Consider the following 13,237-nt stretch of genomic DNA (forward strand, 5'->3'; position numbering starts at 1 on the left):
GCCACCGATTTTCAGAAGTTATGTCATTTGAAAATGCCCTATTAAATCTCCCACCATCATGTGGAAAAATTGTGAATTGCGCACTGTTCAGAATGCCGTTTTATAAATTGTTAAAAACACATTGATACATTTTTTTATAATACACTGTTGAGGACCACCCCCCCCCCCTCCACCCTCCCCCCCTCTGTTTTTCTCAAGTACAAATTATTAATTACTACTTCAATCTGAAAGTAATACAAAATTACTTACTGTTCATTTAGTTAAATCAACAAACTGTTTAATATTCAAAACAAATGAAGAAGGATATATAAATATATTCACGTGTCTGTGTGTGTGTAAACATGTATGTTTATGTGAGTGTGTACAAATAATATATTAAATAATGAACATTTTAAACAAATAAATAAATACAAAATGTAGCCTAACAAATAAAAGAGCCTAAAACCAAGCAAACATAATATTCAGCCATTTAATAAAATTAAATCCTACGGCTTTTCTTCCACCATTTTCTTTAGCCTTTCTTCTGAATTTTTAAGCTCAGTTATTAGCAGTTGTACTTTTAAATGATCTAATTCAGGGTGCAAGACAAGTAATGCAACAATCCAAACAATATTACGTCAATTATTCATTCATATTATTGAAGGAATGTGTTATTCGTTATTATTATTAAATGTCATAATGTTTTATTTCAAACGCTACCACTGAGCGAACAGTTTACTGTTGTCAATCGCTTCTCTGGGATTGATTGGCTGCTGTCTCTTTTGCACACTAATGATTGGCGGATGCCAGCAGCAGGTTCCGCCTACTCGTTTCCTTTCCCTTCCGCTGATGTTTCACATAATATCCACTTACTGGAGGTAAACGCTTGAAAGTATACTATACGTAAAACGAATATTAATGTTCATCATTAATATAAAATGTTGCATGTATTGCATGTCCATACATGTACAAATTGTCCGTGTATTCTTCATTAGGATTGACACATGATGTGTTAATAGCGAAACGCACTGTATAAGACACATGATCGCGCACACACCCACACACACATTAAATATTGTGATTTTTGACAGACATGCAGAGGCAGGCAGCCATCAATCCTTGTTCCTCAAGCCAGGATGAAGACATTTTTTTTACTGTGAGCGCATGTTTGCATGATGTTAATGATGCTTGTGTTAGGAATGACAGCACAATCACATTATATTTGCATTTCAGCATTCAATACAACCTTATATTACAAGACACACTTACACAAGGAAAAAAGATTTTAATGGTGATCTTTTGCTTTTTTGTTAGCCTCAACAGCCTGACCCTCCTGCTTCAGTTCCTAATGAGGACAGAGATTATCCTGTGAGTAGATGTTGGTTGTTGTCAAATATAATGTTATTGAATTATAAAATGACATTATTTTAATTACATTTACTTGCATTCCTTGCCACTGCCTTTGCTCACTGGTAGATTTAACATAAGTAAATATAAGCTGAAAAGCTACTTTGGAAACAAATGCATTGTGAAAAGCAATATTTAAATTGAAATCAAACTATATGCTGTTTGAAGTTTTCATTTTCTATTAACTGGACTTACATTTACATTTATTCATTTGGCTGATGCTTTTATCCAAAGCGACTTACAAAAGAGGAATACATTATAAGCCAATCATTTTAAGGAGGCAGTGGTACGAAAAGTGCAGTATTACAAAGTTTCACTTGGATCAGAATAGTAATATTCAAGACAGATTAAAGTGCAACAATATTTATTATTGTAGTGACTGGATAAGTGCTCATGAAAAAGATGTGTTTTTTGAAGACAGAAAGCGAGTCAGCTTAAAAGATGTAGCTGTGAAGGTCATTCCATCAAAGTGGAACGATGAAGCCGAAAGTCCGGGACAGGGTTTTGGTGCCTCTTTTTGTTGGTACAACAAGGCGACATTCTTTAGCCGACCGCAGATGGGAACGTAGCCTTGAATTTGATATGTGCATCAACTGGCTGCCAGTGAAGAGAGACAAGGAGTGGTGTAACATGCGCTCTCTTTTGTTCATTAAAGACCAGATGTGCTGCTGCATTCTGGATCATTTGCATGGGTATAATTGTGCATGCAGGGAGGCCTGTAATGAGAGTGTTACAGTAGTCCAGTCTAGTTATGACAAGTGACTGAACAAGAAGTTGTGTGGCAAGTTCAGAGAGGAAGGGTTTAATCTTACTGGTATTGTAGAGTGTATGTCTTTGAGGTGTGGTCTGTGAAATTTAGTTTCTGATATCTGACCGTTTTGGAAGTCGTTACTGTAGTTGAACCCAGCTGCATGGTGATGTTGTGTTCAACAGCAGGGTTGGCTGTAAGGACAAGGAGTTCGGTCTTGGCTGGGTTAAGTTGCAGGTGGTGTTTCTTCATCCAGGCAGAGATGTCTGCCAAACGGGCAGAGATTTGAGCAGCCACTGTGGTATCGTCGGGCTGGAAAGACAAGTAGAGTTAGCGTGTCAACAGCGTAGCAGTGGTAGGAGAAACCATGTGCCTGAATGATAGGTCCCAGTGATATTGTGTATATAGAGAAGAGGAGTGGCCCATGCACTGAGCCATGAGGTACCCCAGTAAGTAGCTGATGTGGCTTGGACACCTCACCTCTCCAGGCTACCTTGAAAGACCAACCGGAGGGATAGGAATTGGACCAGTCAAGCTCAGTTTCTGCGATGCCCAGAGACAAGAGGATGGAGAGTAGGATCTGATGGTTTTAATGCGTCAAAGGCTGCAGAAAGGTCCAGCAGAATCAGAATGGATGATCTGGATCCAGCTTTCGCCTGTCTCAGCGACTCAGTGACAGACAGCAGGGCAGGCTCGGTGGAGTGTCCACTTTGAAGCCTGACTGATTGTCATCCAGCAGCTTGTTCTGTGAGAGATAGGCAGAGATTTGATTGAAAACTGCCCTTTCAAGTGCCATGAAAGGGACAAGAGAGACTGATCTGTAGTGTTCTACTTGTGTGGGGTTAAGTGCAGGTTTTTTCAGTAGCGGGATTACTCGAGCCTGCTTATATGTAGTGGGAAAAGTGTCTATAAGTCGAGATGTGTTAATTATGTGTGTGCAGGTAGGATGGACGGAGAGATGGCCTAGAGAAGGTGGCAAGGAATGGGGTCAAGGGAACCGGTGATTGGGTGGTTGGAGAGGAGGAGTTTAGAGACATCAACGTCAGTCAGAGGAGAGACCATAGAAACAGAAGAGCTGTAAAATAAATGTTGTGTGGGGAAGAGAAGTAGAGACAGCAGTGGAAAAGCACGAGGGTGAAAGAGAACGGAGTTTACGGTGAAAGGAAACCAAATGCTGAGTCTGTTTTAATATAGATGGGAGAGTCATGTTTTGAATAGAACAAAGTAGCGATCAGAGACCTGTAAAGGCGTAACAAGAATATTTGAGTAGGTACAGTTACATGTAAAAATGATCTGTGAGTTGATGTAGTGCTTAGTCTTTCCGAGTCAAGCGAGGCCAGAAGACCATGAAGTTCAGTGGCCTGTGGCTTGTCTTGGTGTATGTTGAAATCTCCAAGAACCACAAGTGGCCTATCATACACTTGAGGACAGCAGGACATCCAACTCTTCAAGAAAGTTTGCCATCTGACATAGAGGGTAATAGATGACAACAACGTATATTTTTGGGGTTGCATTGTAATAATAGCTTGGAATTCAAAATAATTATTATTACATAGAGAAGAAGAGTGTGGTGAAAATGTCCAGTTGTTTGGAATGAGTAAACCTGTTCCCCAACCCCTACTGTTGTGTCAAGGGGGTGTGAGAGAAGGAGAAGTTGTTTGAGAGAGCAGAGGTTGCTGTATCCTCTGGACGTATCCATGTTTCTGTCAGTGCAAGGATCCTGAGGGTTGACTGTGTGATGAAGGGTGGAATGAAGTCAGCTTTACTCACAGATGACTGGCAGTTCCAGAGTCACACTGAGAAAGAGAGTGGAGCAGGCTTCTTTTTTTTTTTTGCACATTTGCATAACTTATACATGCAATAGAGAATAACCAGTATATTTATCACTTTAATTATTTGCCATTCAAACACAATCAATGCCATTGATTCAAATTTTGCGTCTGTCGTTTCTGTATGAACATCAGCTTTTGGAATTGTATCACTCTGCCTCTGAAGAGCAGGAAGAGGAGCAGTTCAATTTGGAAGACACTCCTCTAGAATTCCAGCAGTTTCAGTAATGTAAGTACATATTTAGAAGTTCAATATTAAGAGTATACAGTTTGACTACATCATTCATTTTACTGTCATTCATGTATCACTCATTATTATTGAAAAAGTTTATTCCACAACAAATCAAATTTTCTTTCATTTTCCCTTCTCTGTTTTTTCAGTTCGGTGAGGAAATCAGATTGAGGGACAGGCCAACACTACGCCAGTTGCCCATATTCTGTCCAGAGTGTGATGTAAGTCCATGTGTGCATGATGTTGTCTTCTTTATGATGTTGACTTTTAAGTCATTCATCAGATATATTTATTCAGATACAACACCTCACAGGGAATACGCGTGTTGTTCTTTTTTTATCTTGCAATCCTGTAGACGATTCTATTTCCCTTCAGTCCCGATGAGGATCGACAGGATACTCGTCCTGCTTCATCTGTGAGTACATACTCTGGGGAGCGATACCATACCAAGTTAGGTGTTGGAGGGGCGGCTGACGCTATCTCCTGGCTCGCATGTCACGTCTCTGCTCTACTTAATCCGATAAGGAATTGAAGTATAGACATTGCAGGGGCAGTAGGCATAGTTTGATTTCTAACAGAGTAAAGGGATGGAATATAGGGTAGCTCAGCTCATTAATGGTGTGGGTTGGGGAGTGATCCCTGGTGAAATGGCTTGTCTGAAGGCACTGACAGAGGTATACAGGCAGTAGTGCCCAGCAGGTTTAAACATCACCCTGTGCATTTGAATGTATGAGTGATATTAATATGATGAGTGATGAATGGCTGAAGAATAACATTACTTTTACAGTCATTCCTTTAAAACAGTGTTTTAACACATATAACAGACCATGTAGTAAAGTGAGAAGAACATGTTTACAAGTTACTGAATATACTGTTTGATGAAGCCTATACTACATCATTCCTTGAATCCTTTCATTGTCATTCGTGTACCAATCACTGTGACACTGTCAATGATTTATTTTTTATATTTTATGTTTTCGAATACTTCATTAGCAGGAGGCCTCAGCTGCAGGAAATAGACCAGGCATCGGTCATTGGAGCTTTTCCAGTGTGAGTTCATGTCTTTGATGTTAACATGCTGTGTGTGACAAATGAGCAAACAAAATGTTTTGCCCCCACTGATATGTCATATAAGTTTTATTCAGATACAACACAATACAGGGAATACATGTGTTTTGATCTTTTTTGTGTCTTGCAATCCTGTAGACTGTTCTATTTCCCCACACCCCCAATGAGGAACAAGAGGACACTCATCCTGCTTCAACTGTGAGTACATATTGTACCACTATTTTTTTATTATTACTATTGTACTCCCCTCGTGGTGGCGCAGTGACTCAATCTGGGAGGCGGAGGACGAACCTCAGTTGCCACCGTGTCTGAGATTGTCAACCCATGCAACTTATCACGTGGCTTGTTGGGCACGTTACCGCGGAGACATAGCGTGTGTGAAGGCTTCACGCTATTCTCCGCCACATCCACGCACAACTCACCACACGCCATCCCCAGAGCGAACCACATTATAGCGACCGTGAGGAGGTTACCCTTTTAGACCCTTTACCCTCTGTAGCAACCGGGCCAACCTGGTTGCTTATGAGACCTGGCTCGAGTCACTCAGCACACACTGGATTCGAACCTGTGACTCCAAGGGAGGTAGTCAGCATCTGTACTCGCTGAGATACCCAGGCCCCCCATACTGTACTACTATAAATGCATGAGTGATATTACTAAGATGAGTGATGAATAGCAAATTTTGATTTGTTTTGCGCTTTACACAAGACACTTCATTTCAAAGTAGCTTTACAGAAAATTAAGCTGTCATTTTTAAATCTATTCTTTAAAACAGGCTTTTATTGACTGAATTTACAACACAATAACATGTTTTAAAAAGTATTTCAAAGCAGAAAAGTACTGATAACAACCTCATGTTTTTCTTTTCTTCTTCTTTCCAAAAGGTCGCCACTGTCAGCGAAGTAGATGAAGAAAATGTAAAAAATAAATAAATAATTGTTTCATTCAGTGTGTTTTTTGTGACAAACAAACAGTGTTATAATTTTTCAATACCTTTTTTAACTCATTGTTTTCCACAAAAGGAGTTGTTATAAATAAACCAAAAATGGTAATTTAAAAATTTAAGAAAAACAAATAAAACATTTAACTGCAAGCGGCAGTTGTCGGGGTCCAAGCATATATGGCGAAATTACTAAATTAATCAACTTTCAATTTCTTTTAGCGATTATGCAAAATTGATATTTTCTTAAGATATAGAGCGCCCTAGCATCAAAAATGAAAGGAACTTAGCATGTTACCTCAACACTGTTCTCTTGTCCATGTGTACAAAGATTTGTTTGAAAATGGCACTCACAAGATACAGGCTAATTAGTCATTTTAGACCACGCTCCAAAACATATTTGTTTATATCTTCGGAAGAAGCTATTTTTGTTGATTTTCTTTAAATCTTTTTAAGAATATGTCAGCACTTGAACCAAAGAAGATGCACATTTAATTTGAACTTTGTCACTCAAACAACTGTGAAGTTACGACGGAGTTTTGTTGTAGCGTCCCCTATGTGCCGAATTGTGCAAAACTTTGATTACATCTTCAAAATGTCCCGTTGACTCTGGATACTAACTTTGGTAAATAGTAAATATTGATCAATTAATCAATTTGCATTTAACTGAAGGAATTGTTTCTCTAATATATTTGGAACGATTTGACATATCCAAATTTTGGTAACTTTTTTGTCAGGAGTGTCTGACAAATGCTGAGGTGCAAGGCGATTGTACTGCATTATAGCCATAGAAGCACACTGTTGGGCATGTACTGTCCAATAGTCCACAATATAACATTCATTAGCATTTAGTTAGTTGATTGGGTTCACTTTTCGTTATGTTAGTTATGATTATATTAACAATCCTGTGTTATTTAGGATAAGGATAGGATAAGAGATTTCAGTTGCAGAAATGTACTTTTTATGTTGGTCATGCATAACGTTAAGCAAATGTGCTTTTCCAGCAGGATCATTTTATTGTAAATGGTATTTAACATGAGCACAATATATAACTGGACACTTTCAGTGAAATGATGGTCTTTGGGACCTGACCATATTTATTTGCAAGACAAGAACACGTGTAGACGTGTCCTGAAGACATTTTCACATATGGACATCTTCCTGAATTGCATGTGTGTGTGTGTGCGTATGGCGTGTGTGTTTAGTTTCTCATAGACAACAAGATTATTGTTTTTGTAAAATATGTGGCAGTGCAAATTTACAAAGTAGAATTTTTGTAAGTTAAAAAAGTGATAACTCTTTGGATTAAAAAGAAAAGAAAAATGTGAATAAAAAAAAAAAACAGAATTTATGAATTGACAAAAAAAGAAAATCAGCCCTCACAACATCACGGTCTTCAGTAAATTACCAGCCACTCACAAGGTTTAAGAATCAGTAGCAGCAAAAAGAGGACAGTCACAATAAAAAGGCAAATCATATTAATAAATGAACAGACAAAACAGTCTTTTTTGTTAGGACTCAGGATACACTCTTGGGATCCAAAAGTCATATCTGGACATGGCCTGGGAAGAAGCCGGCCAATGCCTGTCGAGATACGTGAAGGCGCGACCAATGGCTTTGGAGATATAGGCTTTCAAATTTTTACCATGGTAAGCTGGTTAGGGCTCAGATATGCCATTTCTTTAATACAATTAACTGGAATCAATCAATACACCTCACTCACCATATCCACTTGCCAACTATCATTTAGACAAATTGATACAAACCTTTATATGTGAAACTAAATAATGAGCCCGAGAGGGGAAACTTTACCATTCTTGTTTAAAAGGTAGTTTAAAAGTATCAGATGACTCTTGTAGTGCGTTCAAAGTCTCAAATTCACTCTCGTGTTCATAAAATACAGCATACCGAGTATACAAATGAAACAATCCAGCCAATCAGATTCGATATGCAAATGAGGGTGGAGATAATGAGGGTGAAAGTCATTTTTAACTCTATACCTAACCCCGCCCCTAACCCTAACCAATTAACCCTCCCCCTAACCCTACCTTCACACCTAACCCCGCCCCTAACAACTTAACCCTGTCCGTAAGCATAACCCCACACCTAACCCCACCCCTAACCCTAGCCACTTAACCCTGTCCCTAAACCTAACCCCGCCCCTAACAACTTAACCCTGTCCGTAAGCATAACCCCACATCTAACCCCACCCCTAACCCTAGCCACTTAACCCTGTCCCTAAACCTAACCCCACACCTAACCCCGCCTGACCCTAACAACTTAACCCTGCCCTTAAACCTACCCCCTAGCTCCACCCCTAAAATTAACCCCACACCTAGCCCAACCCCTAACCTTAACTCCTTAGTTTCACCCCTAAGCCTAACCCCCAACATAACCATGCCCCTGAACCAACCCCCTAGCTCTTCCACTAAACCTAACCCTACACCTAACCCCGCCCCTAACCCTAACCACTTAACCCTGCCCCTAACCCTACCTTCACACCTAACCCTAACCCTAACAACTTAACCCTGTCCATAAGCATAACCCCACATCTAACCCCACCCCTAACCCTAGCCACTTAACCCTGTCCCTAAACCTAACCCCACACCTAACCCTAACCACTTAACCCCACCCGTAAACTTAAAGAATTTAGTCCTGACCTTAAACCTAACCCCCTAGCTCCACCCCTAAAATTAAACCCACATCTAACCCCACCCCTAACCCCAGACAGATAGATAGATAGATAGATAGATAGATAGATAGATAGATAGATAGATAGATAGATAGATAGATAGATAGACAGACAGATTGACAGATAGACAGACAGATAGATAGATAGACAGACAGAGAGAAAGATAGATAGACAGACAGACAGACAGACAAATAAATAGATAGATAGATAGATAGATAGATAGATAGATAGATAGATACACAGAGAGACAGACAGACAGACAGACAGACAGACAGACGATAGATAGATAGATAGATAGATAGATAGATAGATAGATAGATAGATAGATAGATAGATAGATAGATAGATAGAAAAGGCAGACGGACACACAGACAGATAGATAGATAGATTGACAGACAAAGAGAAAGATAGATAGATAGATAGATAGATAGATAGATAGATAGATAGAAAGATAGACAGACAGAGAGAAAGATAAACAGATAGATAGATAGATAGGTAGATAGATAGATAGATAGATAGATAGATAGATAGATAGATAGATAGATAGATAGATAGATAGATAGAAAAGGCAGACAGACACACAGATAGATAGATAGATAGACAGACAGACAGACAGACAGACAGACAAACAGACAGACAGACAGATAGATAGATAGATAGATAGATAGATAGATAGATAGATAGATAGATAGAAAAGACAGACAGACAGATATTTAGGTAGATAGATAGATAGATAGATAGATAGATAGATAGATAGATAGATAGATAGATAGATAGATAGATAGATAGATAGATAGATAGATAGATAGATAGATAGATAGAAAAGGCAGACAGACACACAGATAGATAGATAGATAGATAGATAGATAGATAGATAGATAGATAGATAGATAGATAGATAGATAGATAGATAGATAGATAGATAGAAAAGGCAGACAGACAGACAGACAGACAGACAGACAGACAGACAGACAGACAGACAGACAGATAGATAGATAGATAGATAGATAGATAGATAGATAGATAGATAGATAGATAGAAAAGACAGACAGACAAAGAGACAGACAGACAGACAGATATTTAGGTAGATAGAAAGATAGATTTACGACTTGCAGATACAAATATATACACACATATACACATAGTGAATTTATTTTGATTAGTTATTTTTATATTTGTTAAACTAAATGTAATTATAGATTAAGGTGTAGTTCTTTTTTACACAGCCTCTGCTTTGGCAATACTGTATCGTTTATATTCATGCCAATAAAGACCCTTTGAATTGTATTGAATTGAATAGTGGACATATTGAAAACTGCACTGTGCAAAACTGCTAAAAAGTGGATATTTTAACAGAGAATCACAGACAGTTTCAATGCTGAACCTTTAGGGGCGTCCACGTGTTTTTAAACATGCAGATTTTATAAATACATATATGGCCAGTTAAATGGACAGCCTTTGCGGTCTCTCATCCGTGTCTAGAAAAGCACTTCATAAATTAAATGAATTATTACTATTATTAATGTTATTATTAGTAGTATTATAGTTTTCTTGTTATTATCCTTATAAGTCCATCAATACAATTTTCTCGTGTTATTGTATAATTCCACCTGAATTATTCACTTTAATACTGTGCTTGCAAAATTTAGAATGACATTAAAAATAATTTCTGCAACAGTACATCTCAGTTGTAAAAAACTCTTTATCATTCGTGAGCACTTTTCCATAGACTCACATTGTATACCAGTGGGGGGAAACAATAAAGGGCCAAGGAGTACGTTTTAGGCCGCTGTGTTGGCTACGAACGAGCGATCGTTCCCAAACTTTGCACACACAATCGGGGTCTTTCCACGAGAAACATATTACACTTTTGTGTGCCCAGGCCCAGGGGAACACATTTTATTACAGTAATAATATGCTTAATATAGTCTGATTCTATTAAGCCTCTGTTAAATGATTACATTTAAGGCCGCCGTGTTGGCTACGAACGAGCGATCGTTCCCAAACTTTGCACACTCAATCGGGGTCTTCCCACGAGAAACATATTACACTTTTGTGTGCCCAGCCCCATGGGAACCCGTTTTATTACAGTCAAAATATGCTTAATATAGGCGGCATGCTTAATATGGAGTGGTGGTGGCGTAGTGGACTAAAGCACATCACTTGTAATCAGAAGGTCACTGGTCCGATCCCCATAGCCACCACCATTGTGTCCTTGAGCAAGACACTTAATCCAAGTTGCTCGGGGAATTGTCCCTGTAAAATCTGGTTGTGGTTCGAAAAATCACAAATCCGGCTCATTTACTCGGTTTGCGACACTTTACAGTATATAACTTCGTATATGCAACTTAAATGTCTGCCCTTAGCCACTGCCTGGTAATATTTCAGATTTCACTCACCAGTTCAGCACGTTCAGCGTCCTTTCACAGCGTGTTTATAGTAAAAGTTTGGTTTGCCTTAATGTGTATCCAAAGATAAGATCCATGTATCATCTTTATTACCCTCTTTGGTCTTTACGGGTAGATATCAATAAAAAAAAAAGAAAGATGAAATTAGATTATAAATTAGAAACTTCTAGATAAAATAAGTATACATTTACTATAGTAATTAATACTCTGACACTAATTTGGGCAAAGCGTACTAATGACTTCTTTAAGACTTGAAGCTAAAAGTTGACGATTTGTAAATTGACTTGGACTTGACTTGGGACTTGCCTGCCTTGACTTGGGACTTGACTCGGGACTTTAATGCAATGACTTGAGACTTACTTGTGACTTGGAAAACAATGACTTGGTCCCACCTCTGCAAGTTGGACACGTGGAGAGTTGCAATGTCAAGTCACTTTTTCTGGTTGACTGTAACTTCTATATTATGTCTTTGACGGGCATAAAAAACAAAAAATCATTGAAAAGTCAAAAAATGCTTTCATTGTTCAACCTTATATATAATAATTATTATTATTTTATTGTATTTTTTTGGCTGTTCATGTTCTGCAATTTTGGACACAATTTAATGTAAGACCTTGGCATGATTATTAATAAAAAAATAAATTAAATAATAAAAAAAAAAGTTATCTTTAAGGAAATCTGAATTGATGTGTTGTTATTGTAATCGATGACTCAGCGATTGAACCGCGAATGGGCTTTATTGGATTTCATTTCAAAGGGCAAAACGCCCCTAACAAGTGTGTCATCTCATTATCGTGGCAAGATTCGATGCCGTTTTTATTCTTAAAAGTTTTTCAAGTCCTTCGGTTATTTTCTGATGCATTTGTTTTTGGAACAATTTCTTTAATAGGCTATTTACTGGACTCAAGTCTGCTCTGCTCGCAACACAATAATCTCCTCCTCACAAGCATGCCCCGATAAGTTTCATGAAATGATAATAATAATAAAGGATTGAGTTTATCCCACCCAACAATTCCTACAAAAACATTTCAGCGTTCTTGTGAAAAATGCGTTCATTACCACGTCTCCATTACAGTCGTATTCATGCAAATCTTAAAGGCGTGCATGTGACATTTTTAAACCACTCACAACCTACGTGCAAAAGACTCTTCTACCTTTTCAGCCTACATTTCCATTGCTCTCTTCTTCTGTTCATCTCTCCTCGTCACATGAATGCAGACGGAATTCTGAATTCGATGACACCAAGCTTGGCAAAATCGGACCGACCGTCCTAAAGATTTATCTGTGAAACAATCCAGCCAATCAGATTCGATATGCAAATGAGGGTGGACATAATGAGGGTGGAAGTCGTTTTTACCTCTATACCTAACCCTAACCCTAACCCTAACCTAACCCTAACCCTAACCTAACCTCACCCTAACCTAACCCTAACCCTAACCTAACCTAACCCTAACCTAACCTAACCTAACCTAACCCTAACCTAACCCTAACCCTAACCTAACCTAACCTAACCCTAACCTAACCCTAACCTAACCCTAACCCTAACCTAACCTAACCCTAACCTAACCCTAACCTAACCCTAACCCTAACCTAACCCTAACCTAACCCTAACCCTAACCCTAACCCTAACCCCCTAACCCTAACCCTAACCTAACCCTAACCTAACCTAACCCTAACCCTAACCCTAACCCTAACCCTAAACCTAACCCTTAACCGCTAACCCTTACCCTAAACCTTACCAGCCCGTGCCTCATGCTTGCAAGTAGCTCGACTGTTTACAACTTCCTTCTAATAATCAGTCTACTTAAAATAACCATAATAAACCAAATACATGGGAAAATAGAAATATGGGTCATTTACACAGCGTTATAGTTATAATGATCATAAACAAATATAGATAAGGGTGCATTTATGCAATCCAAATTTAAAAATAC

The 13,237-nt window shown here is 38.5% G+C and overlaps 2 long non-coding RNA genes across 3 annotated transcripts; both read left to right on the plus strand.

The window, feature by feature from the left end:
• The first annotated feature begins 862 nt into the window (after positions 1–862).
• Positions 863–4,186, plus strand: LOC127641787 (uncharacterized). Its single transcript, XR_007970230.1, has 3 exons — positions 863–1,135; positions 1,294–1,347; positions 4,099–4,186. It is a non-coding gene; the product is annotated as an uncharacterized LOC127641787 (long non-coding RNA).
• A 189-nt stretch (positions 4,187–4,375) lies between these two features.
• LOC127641788 (uncharacterized) lies at positions 4,376–5,570 on the plus strand. 2 transcript variants are annotated; one of them, XR_007970232.1, is made up of 4 exons: positions 4,376–4,416; positions 4,551–4,610; positions 5,189–5,245; positions 5,402–5,441. It is a non-coding gene; the product is annotated as an uncharacterized LOC127641788 (long non-coding RNA). The 2 variants fall into 2 exon arrangements; XR_007970231.1 differs by having other exon boundaries at positions 5,189–5,570.
• The last annotated feature ends 7,667 nt before the right edge of the window (positions 5,571–13,237 follow it).

The sequence above is a fragment of the Xyrauchen texanus genome, unplaced genomic scaffold (genome assembly GCF_025860055.1).
Source record: "Xyrauchen texanus isolate HMW12.3.18 unplaced genomic scaffold, RBS_HiC_50CHRs HiC_scaffold_169, whole genome shotgun sequence".
In the NCBI taxonomy this organism is placed as follows: Eukaryota; Metazoa; Chordata; class Actinopteri; order Cypriniformes; family Catostomidae; genus Xyrauchen; species Xyrauchen texanus.